Genomic DNA, 19,000 nt, shown 5'->3' with positions numbered 1-19,000 from the left:
GCCCACCAGCTGCCCACAGAATACCAAAAGCCTCCGGTGACAGGCCAGCAGTCCTGCCGTCCCATCCCCACTTCAGAGCCTGACTCAGGAGTCATCATGAAAGGCTCTCATACTCCCCGAAAGCCATACATAGCACGCCACCAGACGCTCTCATGAGCATGACATACCTCCCGCCACTACGGCAGCCCGGGGGTGGGGGTGGGGGAATCTGAATCACAGACTCCTGTGCTTGCGCTAATGGTTACCATGACACAGCCCCTAACGCAGAGAGATGAAAAGGTTTATGCCCAAAATAGATGCTGTGAAAGAGCTGGGATTGTTCTCAACACGAGCCACCACAGACTTCGTAAAGGAGTGCCTGTTGCTGGGTGTGGGCCACAGAAGACCCACTTCCCATGGTCCTTCAGGGAGGACTGCAGGGCGACCAAGCTTGAAGACCCATGTGGTCATTGATGAGTTCTGTGGCAGCTGCTACCCTCTTCAGGAGGTGGTTCCTGGACCTCAGCTATGTTTCTCTCAAGAACGAGCCACACAAAAATAAAAATAGACATTGAAAAGAAACAACAACAAAGAAACTAGGGACTAGAAAGATGGCTCAGCAGTTAAGAGCACTGGCTGCTCTTCCAAAAGACCAGGGTTCAATTCCCAGCACCCACCTGGCAGCTCATCCCTGCCTGTAACTCCAATGGATCCAACACCCTCACACAGATTATACATGCAAGCAAAACACCAGTACACATAAAATAAAAACAAACAGGGAAAGAATGGCCACCCTGCAGTGCCTCCTCACCCACACTCCCCAGCCCCCTTCATCTGGCTCCTGCTCCCCTCCAACACCTTTCAACTCACTTGATCCTGAGAAGAACGCTTTCACCAGCAGGCCTCAAAAATGGATCTGTGAGAAGGTGAGACATCTGCCTGGCTTTTTTTTTTTTTGGCCCCTGGAGCCACTGACTCAACTATCTGGAAACACAGACTTCCTTCAGTGTCTGGAGTGACTGGTCCTATCAGTAAGCCTTGCTGGTACACAGCAGGGCCCAGGAAGGCTAGAAGTTAGGGAAACATCTCCCTCGGATCTTAGAATTCCACTCTCCCAAGTGAGAGAGGAGAGGGTTTAGTTCCTTCAGGAAGGATGGAGGCTTGGGTCACTAGTGAAGCAGAGGCTGACACTCTCCAGGCTTCCAGCACAGTTAACACAGAATTGGTAACAGGAGGAAACCAGATCGCAAATGTGGCCTGTGAACAAACGCAGAAACCGGGACTTTTTTGAATTTTATCTATAACTTGGGTTGCAAGAAACTGTGAGCCATCTGATGTGGGTGCTGGGAACCGAACTCCGGTCTTCTGGAAGAACAGCCAGTGCACTCAACTGCTGAGGCATCTCTCCAGCCTCTACCTCTCAAATGCTGAGGTTACAGGTCTGCGCCACCATGACTAGGCAACATTGGCACTTTGTAAAGATAACTCTGGACAGGTAGACAGATGCCCAGTTACCCTGCTGCTGTGTGGGCGGCCAGGGGCGGCCAGGATAGATGCACATAGAAGCCATGTGGCCAAAGGGTTAACTAAACTCTACCAGGTCCTAATACCCTTCAATGCCTTCTCTGAGAAAATATGCAGGCCCTTTAAATTTCTCCTGTGCTGGCTGGTACAATGTAAAACTTAGTATGACACTGGAGAGCAGGGCAGTGGTGGCGCTCACCTTTAATCCCGGAGGCAGAGGCAGGCGGATCTCTGAGTTTGAGGTCAGCCTGGTTTTCAGGGTGAGTTCCAGAATAGCCAGAGCTACACCATGAAACCCTGTCTGGAAAACCATAAAAGACAGCCTGATCTCCAGAGTGAATTCTAGAAGAGCCAGGGCTACACAGAGAAACCCTGTCTGGAAAACCATAAAAGACAGCCCGATCTCCAACGTGAATTCTACAAGAGCCAGGGCTACACAGAGAAACCCTGTCTGGAAAACCATAAAAGAAGGAGGAAGGAGGAAGGAGGAAGGAGTAGAAAGCAGCAGCCATGGTGGCACGGGAGATGTTCAAGGAGGGAGCCATCCTTCCCGGACCCAGTGTGCTGTCCTGAAGGTTCCTGTATCATACAGCATACACATCACTTTCTGGCATCCGGCTCCCTCACAGGAGACCAAACTTCCCAGCACTCAGCTCTTGCACTCTTGCAGCATCTGGCTGCAGGCAGGAGAGCGGCGTTCCCTTGGGGAGCTGAGTGGTACCTCGAGGAAGATGCCTCCTTCAGACCCAAATGGTCCAGAACACAGACCTCCACTAAGATCCACCCACTCTAGGCACTGGTGACGCCTCTGCCGTGGCCACACCCTCTCCATCAACAGCTGACTCTCAGCCCTGGGGGGCAGCCTCTTCCCTGAGTACTGTGGCAATTATAGGGGTAAAAGCTGCTCTCATGGCCGCTACTTCTATATTCGCTAGAGTTCTTTTTTTTTTTTTTCCTGGCTGACCAACCCTTATTATTCCAACCCCCTGTTACGATTAATAGTTCTTCATATTAAACTTTTCTTGTTCAAAACACCATGTGGTTTCTGTCTCCCGATGGACCTGGTGACACAGGCACTCATGTCCTCAAGGGCTTTGTCCTTCCTTAAGGTCTTTGAGCTTATTAAGAGCCCTGCCAGCTCCCCCTCACCCCCCCACCCCCGCTTCAGACACTCCTCCTCCTCCTTAGCAATCGTGTACAGAATGCCAGTGTGCTTCTGGAGGCTCACAGCCCCTGCTGTGCTCTGGGTCTGCCGCCCTGTGCTGCACCCAGGGCTGGTACGAAGCCGGCTCTCCCGGAACCCGGAAGCCATCCTGTCTTCTCTGCTGCGCCACTGCGCTGACTTCCACTCAGCTCTGTCCTTTTCCCCTAAGATCCCCAGGCTTAAAGAACACAGACCTCCTCCCCCTGCAATGCTCTGTGGGTCTTTATCGTCTCTGCCTGCCCACCTGGATGCACAGGGGAAATTCTGCTCCTGAGAACCAGGCCTCTAGAGCTGCCTCTATCTCCCAGCTTCTCTCCATGCTCCTCAGCCAGCCATGATCAAAGCCACAGAGAGACTCGGGTCCCACATTCTCCCCTCAGTCTCCACAGCCCAATCCTCCACAGTCGCTTACTCACTCTTCAGTTCACTGCAGGGGCCTCGTCACTCGGCAATAACCTTGGTGACCACACAGTATTGGGGAGCCTGGCTTGGTCTCTCCCTCCAGCCTACCCTGTCAGCACAATGTCCACACAGGACCCCCCCCCCCCCCCGTGCAACCCAAATCTGATGCCTGTGAGAAGTTACAACCGACTGCGGTGAGGGACGCAGTCCTGGAGGGCATTTAAAGCAATCGCATTGCACACTTACAAGGGGGAATTGTACAGAATGCAGACGCTCTCTTGATGAAGCGCCACCGGCCTCCACACTGCTCTGTTCTTACTCTGGCAGCCGCCTCTGACCGCACCTCTCCCAGCTGAAGCCCATTACTCCGTGTCCTGTCACGTCCTCAGCTGACACTTTGCTTCCACAATCTGTTCACACCATTCTCCTTCGAAAGGGGGCCCTCCCAAGCCCCCTGAGGTCCCCTCACCCCATCCTTCAGGCTGACATATCTCCTTCATTTATCCCTCCCTGACCACCTTCCCAGGGGCTATAAGTGTCTGTGGGTGGTCACGCCACACAGCACATGTATATAGATGCGTCTAGTTTCCCAAACCTATGAGGTCAAGGTTCGAGTCTTGTTTTTTTTTCCTCATCAGAGCCCACAGTTGGGGCTGGCCATTGTCCTGTTCTGGGTGATCCCTGAGGCAGAGAGGACCGTGCAAAGTCACTCCCAGGCAGCTGCGACTTCCCCGGAACAGTGCTGCGGTGCCTAGAGTGAGCCCCACAGTATGGAAGGGCCATGCAGAGCTGAGGCTCTAGGCCACCATCTCCAGACCAAAAAAGACACCTGCCATGGATCTGACAGGCCTTCCTGCCCCCAGGTGCCCAGGTGTTGGGATCATAAGGATGCCAGGAAGGGTCTGGCCTCCTGCCCCTTGGGACCCTTGGAAGCTGGCATGTCTGCAACTCCTCTTTACCACAGCACCACAGCCAAGCTTCCCCCAGACCCACTGTTACCCTCTTTCTCCACAGAGCTGCCAATAACTATGGAGCTGACTGCTCCTACATCAGAACTGGGAGGTCCCCCAGGGTCTCCAGGACCTGGGGAGGGGGGTACAGGTGAGGCTCAACTCCTCCTTAGACACAAGGCAGGAGGGAGCGGCTCTTAGAACTCTCCACAGGTCCTGGCCTGCTTCCTTGCTCTCCACAAGGCCCCAAACCATGCCATTGGTGAGAAGAGTTAACATTTAGAGGTGTGGGGTGCAGTTTCCTAATCTGTGAAGTGGGGTGAATGAGACTCTTCATCTTACAAGTCTACCTCAAGATAAGAGAACATACGAGCTAAATGTTTTAGCTAGGTGTGTAGTATAAGGAAGATGCTTGGCCAATGTTATTCTATTGTGACCTGAGATAAAAGGCCAGGCCACCTAGACTGTCTGGAAAGCTAGCTCACACTCCTAGCTGTCTGCTGCAGCCTGGATTCAGGGTCACAACTTTCTTCCTTCTAGGGTGGCCTTAGAAAGTCCTGTTAGCTGCAGAGACCCAGATGTATGCAAACCAACAAATTCACAGAGACCAAGCACACACACACAAACTCAGGTGCACATGCATGCACACACACAGATTGAGAGAGAGAGAAACACAAACATCCTGACACCAACACAAGCATGCACAGAGCCACATAGCAACATGATGAATACACGCAGATTCATACAGACACATACATATCAACACAGATACACAGACAGAGGCGCACAGACATTGTGACACAAACAAAAAACACACAAACACAGACACATGCGCACACAGACACAGATGGATGCAGTCACACAAACACAGCCACAGATGAGCACACCGACACAGACACAGGAACACACAGAGACACACAGGAAGGCTGTGACCCACAGGCCCCGGCTCTCCAGGAGCTGCAGACCCTGAGGACACCTGGAGCAGGGGCCCCACAGCCACCCCCACACAGATGGAGTCTGCACATTTCACCTACTGTGTGGGCCAAAGAGGCATTTGGAAACCAGCTTGGGAAGCTCCTAACCATCCACAACATTGTTCTGCAAGAAAATACAAAACATTGCCCTAGGAACAGGCGTTTGCAATAGAACCTTCCAAAAGCTGGGAATCGCCTGTACCAGAAAAATAACAGAACAAGGGTGGATGGAAACCGCATAAACTTGGTTTGCCTCCGCAAAATTAATACCAATTACAAAAACATTTATGTGAACTGCTTACCATTTACACCTAATTACCATGCAGCACAATTATGCATATCATTAAGAGCACACAGGATTAATTATGCTGTATGTTTCATGTGATTACACCTCCATACCCTGAGTTCACGGAGGCAAAGCCTCCCCGGGGCCATGCCAGGGTCAAGGCCTTCGGAAGCTTCTGCAGCAGATCCACAGCAAGCCACACCCAGCCTCACTGCTGGCCAGGGGCAGCCTGAGGCTTGCTCCGCCCTCTGACCAACAGTAACAGCATGCACACTCCTGAGGAGAAGCCATCTTTGGCCAAAGCCTCGAGAATACAGAGGATCTTCAAATGTCTACCAGCAGGCATAGCTGAGGGTCACAGGGTCACAATACAGCTAAATGGCCCCGTGGGAACCTGGACCCACTGTCTCCAGAGATCTGGCTATGCAAGAAGGGAAGCCCACCCATGTCCTGACCTATCACCCCCAAGCTCACCTGTGGCCCCATGCGGTCACCTTTGTGCTCCTTTGATCCCCTCAGCAGCCTCTCAAGCGTACTCAGGCTGGTGGCAAAAAACTAAGGAAGTTCCTGGCACCTGATAGAGACCAACATAGCTACAAAGAGCAGGAGACATCATGCGTCATGTCCGCCAATCAGTTCACAAGATGGTTAAGGGGAGGCAGGCATGTGGGGACGCGCCTCCTCTTTGCCAAACCAAGAACACACATGGTTAGATTGAAATCCTCAAACACCTGTGAAGCCGACCGCCTAAGGAGGCTTTCAAAAGACGAGTGAAAGAAAACAGCCAGGCTTGGTCCAGGAAGCACACACACACACAGCAAACAAATAAACAAAAGTGACAGCCTGAGAGATCGTATCCACTCTGCAGATGGCAACATCAAGGCAGGAGAGGCTGGGCAATCCGCTCAAGGACACGTGCCAAGGAAGTAGCAGAACCAAGGTCAAACCCTGTCTGCCCAGTGCCAAGTCTGGTGGCACTGGCACACTGCCACACTGCCTCCGCCTGAGTTCAGCAATACCAACATGGCTCATGTTCTTATGCCCAAAATTCTTTGGGGAGAGCCTTTTGATTCTACTTCATCAAACACCAAAGACTCCTTTCTCTCCAACAGTTTCTGTATCTTTTCTATTCGCTTTACCAACAAGTCTGGTCCCAGCTTGTTCCCTCCCCTTTGGCAGACAGGGCCCTAATGGAGAGGGGCAGCTTTACTCAAATCCAAGGACATTCTCAGAAGGTGACGGTAATACTTACCCAAACGGAGCAGCCTGGGAGTGGAGGGCTAGGCCTGGCAGCTCATCCCAGTTCAAATCCCCAAACCCCAGGAACACTGGCGCCTGTGGCACAAGCCTGGTGAAGTCAGAGCCTCCCTCACACATCTGCAGGGCCGCCTGGCACTGATGAAAGCAATGGCCCTACGTTTTTCACCCATCCCACGGACGCCCCCTTCAGGCCTTCTGACGCAGGCTCTTGCCTCCTTCTGTAAGCCTGGCCCAGGCCCAGCCCCAATGTCTTCCAGTAAGCAACACCCCCCAGCCCTCGAGGACTCTACTGTGCACACGGAAAGCAGAGGTTCACCATTGCCTCCTCTTTCCCTTCAGCCCTCGGTGCGGACCCACCTCCTACACAGAGCTGCGGCTACATTTCTACACCGGCGTCTACATCGGTCTGTCTTCCTTGGTGCCCCAGAACGACCTTTCTTGGATGAGATGGGGGTCGGGAGGGACAAGGACTTCAAGTCTGACACTCACCCTCATCTGCGGATAACATCACGGCTCCCCACGGCCTGGCCAGGCCCAGCTCTCTAGCCTCATGGAGCTGAAACGCCCTTGACCATCTAGCTAACTGCTGTGGTAGCACATCCATCAGAACTCCAGCTTAGGCAGCACATCCATCAGAACTCCCTTCAGGACAGTCCCTCCTTGTGACGAGGCTTCCCTTATCTGGTCCCAGCAAGAACGCGAGCCCCCTTCCTGTTGTTTGGCCACCGCTGGCAATCCCTTACACACCTCCCACCTGAAGGAGCAGGGTCTTTGGGTCTCATCTGTAATAACCGACACGCGGCACCCGGGAGGGTGCTCAGAGATGAATAGGGACACTGTGCGTCTGGAACAAGGGACCTCCAAGGAGAGAGCTGAAAGGCTGGTAGACCCGCCACCTTGGGGCCAGGGTTTCAGATGCCAGGCTGTTGGAAGGGTGTTGACAGGAGAAAAAATGCAGAGGCACTGCCCAGCCCCACTGGGCTTTTGAGATGAGCTTCCCGTACCAGGCAAGGCCCTGAGACTACTACCAGCCAGGCTCAGAACCACAGGCCTCAGGGTGGATAGAACAAGCACACTGTTGCTGGCAAGAAAACCATTAGAAGCCATTGCGATGCCAGTTGCCAAGTTGGTTACAGTCTGGGCCCGCCTGTGCTCTAGGCTATGGGTAACACCAGTAGTGCCAGCAGGACCAGAACCCATAGGAAACCAAGGAACAGAGAGGAAGAGTGGGGGCAGGGCTCGGGAGATGCCACTAGGGCAGGATCCTCTGCAGCCAATTCCTAGCTTTGCAGCGGGAGGAACAGAGAGACCATCAAGGTAGCTCAGGAAACAAAGAGTCCCGCTGCCAAACCTGACAACTTGAGTGTTATGCCCAGTACCCACACGGTGGCTGGAGAGCACAGACATCCCACAGGTCGTCCTGACCTCCACACTTATGCTGGATCCCCACGATATATGAACTGACATATCTCACATCCTCACATCGTGGGGGCCCTCCTTACTCACGGGCTGTTGCAAAGAAGAGGGGCACTTCCTTACGGGTACCCACGATGCGTAAGGACAGAAGAAGAAGCTTCTGTTCTCCGCCAGTTTCCTGAGAAAGCCTGCAGCTCCAATCGCTTAGGGCTAACGCAGCTGAGATGCTAACCCCGGGCCCGAGGGCTACCTGCCTCTCCCGTTTTGTACTGCACATCTGTCCCCACGAGCCTGCAACTAAGGGTCTGACCGGAGAGGGACAAGCCCCAGGCTTACTTCCACGCTGGCTTCTTTTTTCCTTCCTCTCTTATCCCTTCTAGCCTCGGCTCCAGCAGGGGCAGCCAGATCCAAGAGGCATCCATGGCCAGTGCCAGGGAGGGAACTGAGAAAAGGAAGGGGGCACGGTACTGTTGCCAACCAACTGGCCCTGAGCTTCCCAGGCCCGCAAAGGGACCAGGAAAGGAATGTTTTTAGGTCCCTTTCCTTAACCCTCTCTCAGTGGTCACCCAACTTGTTGCGACCCACCTCCTCTGGAGCTCCCAGATCAGAGCTGGACACAACTTGAGCCCACACGTGAGAGGCAAATTCTACAGATACTCCCATCTCTGTGGCAGGGCTTGCTGAAGGCCTACTCTCTCCTCTTTGGAGCGTGGCCTCTCCGGGCGCTCTACAAACCGATTTGGCCTGGAGGACCAGCTCTCTACCCCCGGCTGGGTCTTTAGCTGTCTTCAATGCCCAGGGAACAATTTGGGTGACAGCAGCCCACTGCAGTGATGCCTTTCAGGGGCATTTTCAAAGCTGTTCTTCCCCACCTGGTCCAGCCACGATCCTATAGAGCTGGCTCTGTCCCTGGGAACTGAGTGCAAGCAAGGCCGTGTGTTCTCGGCCCTTCTGGAGCCGGGCGTCTTCCTGCAGAGGTGAGTCACCTCACCCTCCGGTCTTCAAGCCAAACTCTCACTATTTATCAATTTCTGGCCATTTATTTATTTGGAATTTTATTTTATTTGAAACGTGTAGGCTTGGTTGGCCTCCTGCCTGTTTCCCAAGTGCTAGGATGAAAGGGTCACACACACGCACACGCACACGCACACAGGTGTCTTTATGTTGTCCTGGGGGATGAACTCTGACCTCCAGGCTTGTGTTGCGAGCTCTGCATCACTGAGCTATCTGAGCTACATCTCTCTGGCTGTTGCGTTGTTTCCATAGTCTTATCCACAAGCTTTCAAAAAGTGTAATCTTCCCTTTGTTAGCAGATCTCTCCCTGAATCTCACCCACTGTCTGTCCCTACCGCCTGCTCCCACTCCCCCTGCCCTGCCTTCATCAGGACTCCCAATAAACCTGCTCTGCAGCAGCCCAGTGCCTGAGGCTGCCTTTTAGGGACCCCCCTTCCTTCCAACAGACAGTTGCACGTCGCCCAGGCCGTCCTCAAATCCACTGTGTAGACAGAGGATGCTCTGGAACTGATCCTCCTGCCTCTACTTCCCAAGTCCACAAGTCCAGCTTTTTGTGTTTGTTTCAAGATAGGGTCTCGCTCTGTAGCCCAGGTTGGCCTTAGACTCTTAGCAATTTTCCTGACTCCTGAGTGCTGCGGTCACAGGCCTGAGCCAAGACGCTCAGCTTCTGTTGTGGATTCCCGTTGGTTCCAGCCACTGAGAAGGGAGCCCTCCATACTGAAGACTCTTTTCGTCCACTTCACGAGTTCCTGGATAAAATACGGCTCTACCCTGCCCCCTTTTAAGGTATGACTTTATTTTTTGTTGTTGTCACTACATCATTTAGATTTTTCAAAGAATACAGAAATATATGAAAAAAGAGGGTGGTGTTCTTGATGATAGGTTGGTGTGTATCCTTACAGGGAAATGTTTTCTATGCATTCATTAACCTATAAATATGAATAATTCTGGCTTTTTCCCGCCTTTGAGACATGGTGTCACTATGCAGGACACTAGCCTGGAACTATGTGGACTAGACTGGCCTTAAACTCACAGGAGACTGGCCTGCCTCTTTCTTTTTTTCTTTCTTCTTTTCTCTCCCTCTCCCTCTCTCTCTCTCTCTCTCTCTCTCGTTCTTTCTGTATGTGTGTTTGCTTTTCCAAGACAAAGTTTCTCTGTGTCCTCTGGCTGTCCTGTTTAGACCAGGCTGGCCTCAAAATTCAGAGATCTGCCTGCCTCTGCCTTCTGAGTGCTAGGATTAAAGATGTGTGCCACCACCACCTCGCTTTTTTTTTTTTTTTAATTAAAATTGACCCACATGGTAGAAGACTCCCACAGCTGTCCTCTGGCTTCCACACGCTTGCCATGCATGTGTGTAACACACACTCACCCAAACACAATAAAAATTTTAAAGCGCTTAAAAAAAAAAAAAAGAGCTCTACCTCTAGCACTTGGAAAGCAGAGAATTCAAAGCCAGCCTGGTCTACAAAGGTAAGAGATTACATTAAGCACATTGCAATTTTGGGTGACCAAGAGCACCCCATGGACACTCAACCAAGCAGAACAGATATCCTCACCTCACTTCATATACACTATATCTGTATGTATGTTTATAGATATGTGACCCTAACCCTTTATTTGTAAACTTTCGGACTCTGTATTAATCACACAGGCCCATTCCATCAGGAGTCCTCCTCTCGATAGCTTCTGCCAGCCAGGGTGTTAGAGATGCCTGGCATGGGCGGGGCATCCCAGAGTCCTTTGGGAAATGGAGAAGGCACGCTTCAGGGTCATGCCCACTCAGACAGTCTCAGTAAAGCAGCACACATCCAGGCCACAGCTCTGACCCCTCAACCCCAGAGTCACAGCCCTAAGTATCTCATTTCTTCAGAATGGTCGCCCGAACTGTCTTCTGCACCAGCCTCCACCACTGGGGAGCACTGGGGCCGGGGACAGAGGTTCACATTTAGAATCCCAGCAGGCTAAAGTGGGAAGAGTGCCATGAATATGGGGCTAGCCTCTGCTAACTTGAGACACCGCCTCAAAGCTCCACACCAAACCAAAAAAGAAAAAGAACACTGGGCTGGGAGTCAGGAACCCCCCAACCCCATCACTGGCCACAAGATGGCCACCCCATCTGCACACCCACACAGGACAGTTAACAGGCTCAGAATGAAGGATGATCTTGACATTTATAACAGAGGTAGGATCAACAGGAATGACCACGGGGTGGGGGTGGGGATGGCAGATGGGGAAACTGGCCCTGTATCCTAATAAGGTCGAGAAGCCTTAGGGGTCAGCGAGGGCCAAGAAGGACTGAGGGCAGTGCAGAGCCACAGGCACTGTTGGCAAATATGCCCACCACAGTAGGTTTCCGCTAGGGAGGCCCCAGTCCCCACACTTCTCCCTCACTCGTCTTCCAGACAGGACTTTCCTGTGGTCAGTAACTGAGATCTGGCTGGGAGGGCCCTGAACCTACCCCCCACCTCCCCACCCCCACCGACTATGGAGCAGCACTCACACCTGTTGGCCCTGGGCTGGCTGTCTAGGCATCTCCCTGGTAAGGAGGAGGGTGGGGAAGGCAAGGCAGAGCTGTAGAGGCTTGGTCTACCTCTATCTCCCCTCCAGTCCCCTGCAGGAATGTTCCGGATGCAGGAGGGTCTCCGGAGCCCAGAAGAGCAACGGCGACTCTTCTGCCTGCTATCCACACCGCTGCTGCTCTCGGTGGCAGCACCGGGGGACCTTGGCTGGGCCTCTCTCCCTTGGTGCCCAGACCCCTCCTGGGGCTATGCAACTGAGCCCATGCTTTCCTGTCCCAAGTCTGAGCTCTTAAGCCCCAGCCTACAGACTGTGGAGAATCAAGATCCTGTACCACCTGGGCTCAGCTGGCCTGGCCTGCTCTCCTTCCACAAGTCTTTGCAGGGCGGTTTAGTCATTTCTCCGTGGGCACACACAGGAATTACCAAGTAAAAGGACCCTCTCTCAGAACTAACAGGAAGCCTAAGATTCCAGCCCCTCCCTGCCAGGCCTCCTCCACCTCCCCAGGCGTCCACCAGAGGCGGAATGGGCTCACACAGCCGCTGTCCCAGATGATCCTTCCCCCACTCCAGGCCTGGGCTCTGCAGCCGTCGGTGCGTGCGGCCCCTTCCTCCTAAGCTATGTCCTGACCCCTCAGTTGGCAGGGACTCCCTCTCCAGCACCCCTGCGGCTGTTAATTAATTAGTTGGGTACTCCTCAAAGTGGGCACTGGGCCCTGCTCACAGGGAATGCCTCAGACAAGCAGAAGCAAACATGAGGGGAAATGGTGCTGAATTCAAGGCAGGGTGAGCACTCAAGGTGCTCCCACAACCTGTTGACAAACCATCTGAGAGAGCGGAGACAGACGGCCATGGTTTTCAGGCTCTGCCAGCGCAGTCCTCCCCTAACCAAGGTCTTCTTAAGTGGCAGGAAGAGTAGGTGGGGCTTTTCAAAGCAGGCCACACAACCCCATCCCACCCCTGCGTGCCAACACCCGAATGCAGAGAGCAGGGACAGCGACCCACACATTCACTGACCCGTGGGCTAAGACGGTGACCGGCTCTTCCACACATCCCGGGAGCCAACAGTGAAGTCCCGTAGCTGGCTGAGTCAACAGTTGCCGCCTCCTCACTCAGGACCCTTGCTCACGCCACGCTGGCCTGGCTCACGTACCGAAAGCTCTGCTGCGTCCACACAGGTCTGCACACACACCGCGTGGACCCCATCGTGCCCACACAATTAGCCAAATGGAGGTAGCTCAGACACACCACAGAGCTCAGGCTACTTCTTGTATTTATGGAACTCAATTGGCTAATTTTTTTTTTTTTTAGGGAGAAATACTGTAATCAACAAAGACAAATGAAGCCAGATGCATGTCACCCTAGATACAAGAGAGGCTGAGGAAGGCTGAGGAAGGCTTGAGTGCCGGAGTTTTGAGGCCAGCCTCGGTGGGTAACCATGATTTCAAAAAAGAAAAGAAAAAGACAAAGACCCAAAAATAAGCCCTTAAAGTTTACACAGAGGTCTCCTTATAACGCCAGCACTTGGGAGGCAAAGGCCGGGCAATCAATTCAAAGCTAGGCTTGACTACATAGCAAGACCCTCTTCCCAAGGGTGGGAGGGGAGTGGAGGGAAGGGCACCTGGCACATTAAATTCACTATTAAAGCCCTGGTTGGGAGCAGCAGAGTCCCTGCAGAGCCCCAGCCTTGGTGAGAAAGCTGATGGTTTCTAAAATGGAGGTGGAACCAACTCTCCCAAGGACCACAGGCCAGCTCTGTCTACAAGCCAACCGCACTCAACCATCAGTGTGTGTGTGTGTGGGGGGGGACCGTAGGCCAGCAAACTGGAGATGGCCATGAGTGCTCAAAGCATATAGTAGCCCTTCTGCCTCAGGCCCTGGGTGGAAGAGCCAGCCACATAAGGAACTGGCGTTGGCCTTTCCCACAGAGGCCCGGTTCCAGCTCTTGGTGCTCTCAGAGCCTCTAGCTCTCTTCCTACCCACAATCCTGAGGGCTGGAGCATCCATGGTAACATCTTAGAAGAGGGTCCACCCATCTGAAAGGCAGGGCTGTGCTGAGACTCCCTTTTCTATCTAGCTCCCTTACGACAGGAGCCTTGAGGGACTCTGGGAAAGAGCTTGGGTCTCGGGGAGAGCTAATCTCTCCAGGTGGCCTACAAACAGGGAGCGGCCCTGGAGGCCTCTAAGCAGGCCATAACCACTGGACTAATAGCCAACAGAAGGGATAAGAGAAAGAGCCACAGCCTGGGAGAGACTGGGGAGCCTGACGAAGCTGTCCTCCTCATGGGAGCCCCACTAAATACCCAACAGAACACCCAGAATTCCCCAGAGAACAGACCACTGTCAATTCCTCCCACCCAGAGATGGCGGACAAGGATCCTTCAGCTCATCTTGTTCCTGGCTGGCTTGTTGGAAAGAATGGCGGACAGGTGCGTGGAGATGGTAAGTGAAATCTCCCCAAGGACGGAGGGACTCCTCACAGACTGGACTGGGGAAGACTCCTGTCTATTAGCCACACAGATTCCCACACACGCGCCTTCAGGAGAGCACCAAGTGCAAAAGCTGCATAGAAGCTGTTTTCTTTACACCCTCTGCGGTCAGACCTGACAGGCCAGCACACACACCTCCCCCCAAAGCCCACCCCCTGGCAGACACTACTCTCTCCCACCTTTTCCAGCACCACGACTGTGAAGGGAAGAGACCACCCTAGCCCTATTCTGGGTCTGAGATCCCACCAGGAAAATCAGAGTCACAGAATTTCCCAGTTGGAATGGGCCTTCAAGCTCCATCCAACCCCCACCCATGGAGGAATCCTGCCTGCAGGATCCACCCTGACAGATGGCCACTGGCGGCCTCCCTAGGCTCCTCCAGTGTGCAAGGCCGACCTTGCACTTGGGATGTCCGTTCCTTGAGTCTAAAGGGGATTCACTTTCCCTCGGGTTAGGCACCCCAAAAGCACTAGAGAGCCTGGGCCAGGTAACAAGGAAAAGGCAGGGCCATCATGAGCCCGGGAATCAGGAGCTGCAGATTTGATGGGGGAGAGCGGGAGGGGGTGTGGATAAAGCCAAAGCACCAGCGGAGGCCTCCAGAGCCATCGGGGCCCAGAGAAGGGGGCTGCAAGAGGAGAGGCATGCAGGTGCCAGACCTATGACACAAGTTAGTTGGGGGGGGGCTATCTGGTTACACACATACACACACACACACAACCTGTCAACAGCTTCACCAGGGCCTTAAGGAACCCCAGTGGCAGACAGAACTAGTGAGCTGGCCCCAAGAGCCCACAAGGACTTCCACAACCCAACCATCCAAAGGCAAGTGACTGCCCTAACTAACTACCTGCAAATGGCCCCTGCCAGCACAGGGGATAGCCCAAAGGGGGTCTGCCTGGCAGCTGGGCTTCCCAAATCCCACAGGCCAGTCCCAACACCCCAGCAACGCAAGACTCCTTCCCCAGGCTGCAGCTGTCACATCTGCCCGGGAGGGAGGAGGCACAGAGGAGCAGCACCTGATCCCAGAATCCCTGCGCAGCCTGCCCGCCTGCTCGCCCAGGAGGACACTCAGCCGCTGGCAGCCCAGGGTGAAACATGAAGACCGAACTGTCCCCGGGGATGGTGATGGCAGTCTCTGGGCACAGCCATGAGGGGCAAGCTGGGTCACCCGGCTGAGGATACTCCTCCCCGAAGGCTCCCGTCCCCTCTGGTTTGAGAGGGGGCAGTTGTGCAGCCCCCAGCCCGCCCTTCCTCCCCAGCCCTACGCAGGCCAGAACTGCCCAGCTGGGTGCAAGACGCCATCTTAGGTCAAGGTGCAGCCACGGAGAGCTCCCCTTGGGAGCCCGGGAAGGGAGCTCCGAGACCCGGTGGGAACCTCCTCCCATCCAGGGTGCCCACACCTACTCAGCTGGCCTTGCAGGCAAAGAGGAGAGGAGGGGACGCCGAGACAGGGGGAATGCAGCTGAGGGGGGAGCGAGGGGAGAGGGCGCCCCAAAGAAGGCAGGCTCCAGGAGAGCAAGATGAAGTTTGGCAGCCACAGGGCTGCGGGCCCCGCGACGAGGGGCTGGGGGAGGCCGGGGGCGGGCCCTGGACGCTCGCCAGCTCGGTCCGCGCCAACGAGGGAGGGCATGACGGCCTGGAGCGGGGAGCCCGGGTGAGGGCGGGACACGGACCGCGGCCGCCGCGGCCGCTCAGGGCTCGGGGGGTCTCCCGGGGCGCGGGCGACGAGGGGACCAAGCTCCCCCGAACCGCCTCCTCTGCGAGGCCTCGTCCTTCACCGTGCAGATGCGAAGCTCTCAAGGACACGTCTACACCGGCCCGGCGGGGGGTGCGTGTGAGTGTGTGCGGGGGTGGGGGGGAGCCTGCGGCAGGGGGGCGACCCCGGCGTCCCCACCGGAGCCGTCTCCAGCCTCGCCCCTCCCGCCCCCGCCCCTGCCCCTCCCGGTCCCCCGCTGCCCGGCCCGGGGCTCGTCGCCCACTCCCGCCCCGCCCCCACACTGCGGCGCCGCCGCCGCCGCCGCCCCGCTCCCACGGCCCGCAGCGGGGGCAGGGAGGAGCCGGGCGCGACGCCCCCCGCCCCCCACTCCCGCAACGCGCCGCTCCGCCCGGCCCCCGCGGGAGCGTGCGCCCCCCGGACGGGCACGCTCCCCGCGCGCGCGCGCCCCCCGCCCGGGCCCGCCGGCGCCCCGCACCCCTGAGCCACAGGTGGCCGCGGGAAGAGCGCGACGCCGCGCTCCCCCGGCGCGGGCCCCGGCCGTCCCCGCGCCCCGCCGGGGGAGGGGGGCTCCGGGGTCCCCCCCACCCCGCCGAGCCTCCGGGCCCGGGGGAGGGGCGGGGCGGGGCGCGGGGCCCGGGTCGTGCCAGGCTGCCATTTTCTGCCGTGGCCGCGGCGCTGCCCGGCCGCCCGCGCCCCCTCCCCCTCCCCTCCCCTCTCCACTCCGCCCCGGGTCCGCACCCCGCAGCGCGCGGCCGCGGGCCCCGGCCGGGCCCCGGGGCGGGGGCAGAGCCCGGAAGGCGGAGGCGGCGGGGCCCTGCGGCAGCGCGCGTCGGGCGGGCGCGCAGGCCGGCCGAGGCCCCCCGCGGCATTGTACGGACTTGAACTTGAGCCCGGGCCGGGCGGGGGCGCCGAGGGGCGTTCGCGGCGGAGGCGGCGCGCAGGAGAGGGGCGGCGGGCGGGCCGCCGCGGGGACATAAACAAACCCTCGGCCCGGGCCGTCCGCGCCCCGCAGCCCCGGCCCCGCGCGCCGAGTTGCGGGATCCGAGCCGCGCTCCCCACCGCCCGGCTGCGCCCTCCCGCCCGCCCGCCCGCCCAGCTCCCGGGCCGCGGGCCGCGCGCTGGTTACCGTGTGGCCCGGCGGGTCGGGCGGCCCGGCTCGCCCTGCTGCCGCGGCGCCGCGTCCCGGCTCGTCCTCTGCTCGCGCCGCCGCCCGCGCCGCCTCCCGGCCCGCCCGCTGCCTGCCGCGCTCCCTCCCTCCGTCGCTGTCGCGCTCCCTCTCTCCGCCTCCTCCGCCGGGTCCCCCCCCCGCCCGCCCCTTCTCTCCGCCTTCCTCCTTCCCTCCCTCCGGCCGCCCGCCGCCCAGGCCTCCGCCCGCCGCTCGCCCCCCGCGGCCGCGCTGGCTCGGGCCCCGGCGCTGCAGAGCCGCCCGGGCGGCGGCCCCGGGGTGGGGGGCCCCGGGGCGCCGCGGCGGGAGCGGCCCGGTCGGCGGGCGGTCCTAGCGCCCCCGGGCGGGAGGAGCGGGTTCGGGACCCCGCCGCGCCCGGGCTGCGGCGCTCCCGGCCGCGGCATCCCTCCCGCCGGGGCCGCGCTCCCGGCCGCCCCGCGCCCCCTCGGGGTGGTCGCCCGCCCGCCCGGCCGCAGCCTCCCCGCCTCGCGGCGCCCGCCTACCTGGCGCGGCTTCGGCGCGGGGCGCCCGGGTGCAGGCCCGGTCCAGCACCGGCCGCGGGGACAGCTGCCCCTCCTCTCCCGGCCGGTGTCCGAGCCTCCCCCACGCCGCCCGCGGAGCCCCCGGCGGCCTTCGCCCTGCAGTTCTCCCGACCTCCGCCAGAGCCCACTGCGCTCCGCGCGCCTCAGCACTGGGGCCGGGGACAGCAGCGCCTGCCCAGCCGCGTCGCCACCCCCGGCCAGGTGCCGCCGCGGTGGCCGGACGGCCGCGCGCGGCCAAGGTCGCAGCACCTGGCGCCTCGAGGCCACCCCGGGGCCTCGGGCACCGCCGTGGGCTGGGCCGCCCAGCGGGCCGTAGGCTTCGCGTACCTTGAGGTGGCCAGAAAGAGTTGGATGCCCTCAGGTGGGCTCCGGCGGATCTGGGGAGGTGGGAGGTTGGACCAAATGACATAGAAGACCTCCCCCCCCGCAGCGGCAGGCCCCTCCGCAGACCCGCGCCAGACCCGGCTCCCTCGAGGTGGGGGTGCGCTCAGGGCTCCGGGGCTGTGGTGCTCACCTCTCCAGCGACCATCACTGGAGCCTGGCGCTGGATCCCCTGACTCCCAGCCTCCCTGTCTGGCTCCTCCCTCCTGCCACTGGACAGCAGCCGCCATCCAGCCCTTCAGTGCCCCCGTGTCCCGAGCTGCGTCTCCCGCACCCTCTGTCGCGCTTATTTGCAGACCCTCGGTGCTGAGGCGGGTCCCCCGACAACACACCCACCTGGCACACTTCACCCCCTCCAGGGCCCAAATCTCAGAAGGCGGAAACAGCCTTTCGTATTGCAGGGTACAGGGTCCCGTTCCCTACAGTCTCTCCCTGCCCCCACCCGCCCCTGCCACCGTCCTGACCTTTCCTAATGTCACCCTACCTCATAGGTAGGCCGACCCCCCCCCACCCCGGCTACTGGTGCTCATTTCTGCCACCCATAGTCTTCACCTGGCCAGCTCTTAAGACTCGCGGTGCCCTGCGAGGACAAGGACGCCGTTTGTCAGTGCGGCCCAGCACCTGCACACTCTATATCCTTACACATGTTGGCTGAATGACCAAATGAAGCACAGGCTCCCTGTGCCCAAACCCACGGCCCCTCCAGACGCTGTTCCCAGCCCGAACGACAAGACCGCTTCGGAGAAAAGGTCTTGACTTCATCAATGCACGATGCTTTCCCCTTGTCCATACCACCTTGTCAAGCGACTTGTGCTATCCCGTCCCTCCTTTCCAGTGAAGAACCCATGCTTGGACGAGGGGCGGAACTTGGGAGAGCATCTGCCTGGTGATCTCCAAGCCTTGTGTTCAGTCTTCAACACCACAAACAAAAGCCCGGCCATGAGGCCGGAGCGATGGCTCAGCAGTCCGAGCGCTGGCTGCTCTTCCAGGGGCCCTGGGTTCCGTTCTCAGCTCCTACACGGCAGCTCACAGTTGTTTATTAACTCCAGTTCCAGGGACTATGGCACTGCAGGCCACGCGGCGCACGCACACAGGTGCAGGCAAAACCTGCATGCACACATCGTCTTTTAAAAGCCCATCAAGGCCTTCTGACCGTCAAAGTTGGGAAGCAGTGCGGCAAG

The 19,000-nt window shown here is 57.9% G+C and overlaps 1 protein-coding gene across 5 annotated transcripts in view; it reads right to left on the bottom strand.

Moving 5' to 3' along the window:
• The window catches only part of Dnmt3a (DNA methyltransferase 3 alpha), a 106,276-nt gene extending 88,303 nt beyond the window's left edge, over window positions 1-17,973 (bottom strand). Inside the window, exon 1 of one of the 5 annotated variants that reach the window (XM_060365227.1) lies at window positions 17,953-17,973. The gene's annotated coding sequence lies outside the window, so the exon portion shown is untranslated. Of the gene's footprint in view, window positions 1-12,542; window positions 15,567-16,857; window positions 17,012-17,399; window positions 17,514-17,765; window positions 17,905-17,952 lie in introns of those variants that run through there. The other 4 variants (XM_060365226.1, XM_021648280.2, XM_021648279.2 and 1 more) reach the window with 4 other exon arrangements.
• Window positions 17,974-19,000: the final 1,027 nt, after the last annotated feature.

The sequence above is a fragment of the Meriones unguiculatus genome, chromosome 1 (assembly GCF_030254825.1).
Source record: "Meriones unguiculatus strain TT.TT164.6M chromosome 1, Bangor_MerUng_6.1, whole genome shotgun sequence".
NCBI lineage: Eukaryota > Metazoa > Chordata > Mammalia > Rodentia > Muridae > Meriones > Meriones unguiculatus.
This window is presented reverse-complemented; position numbering and strand designations above follow the sequence as displayed.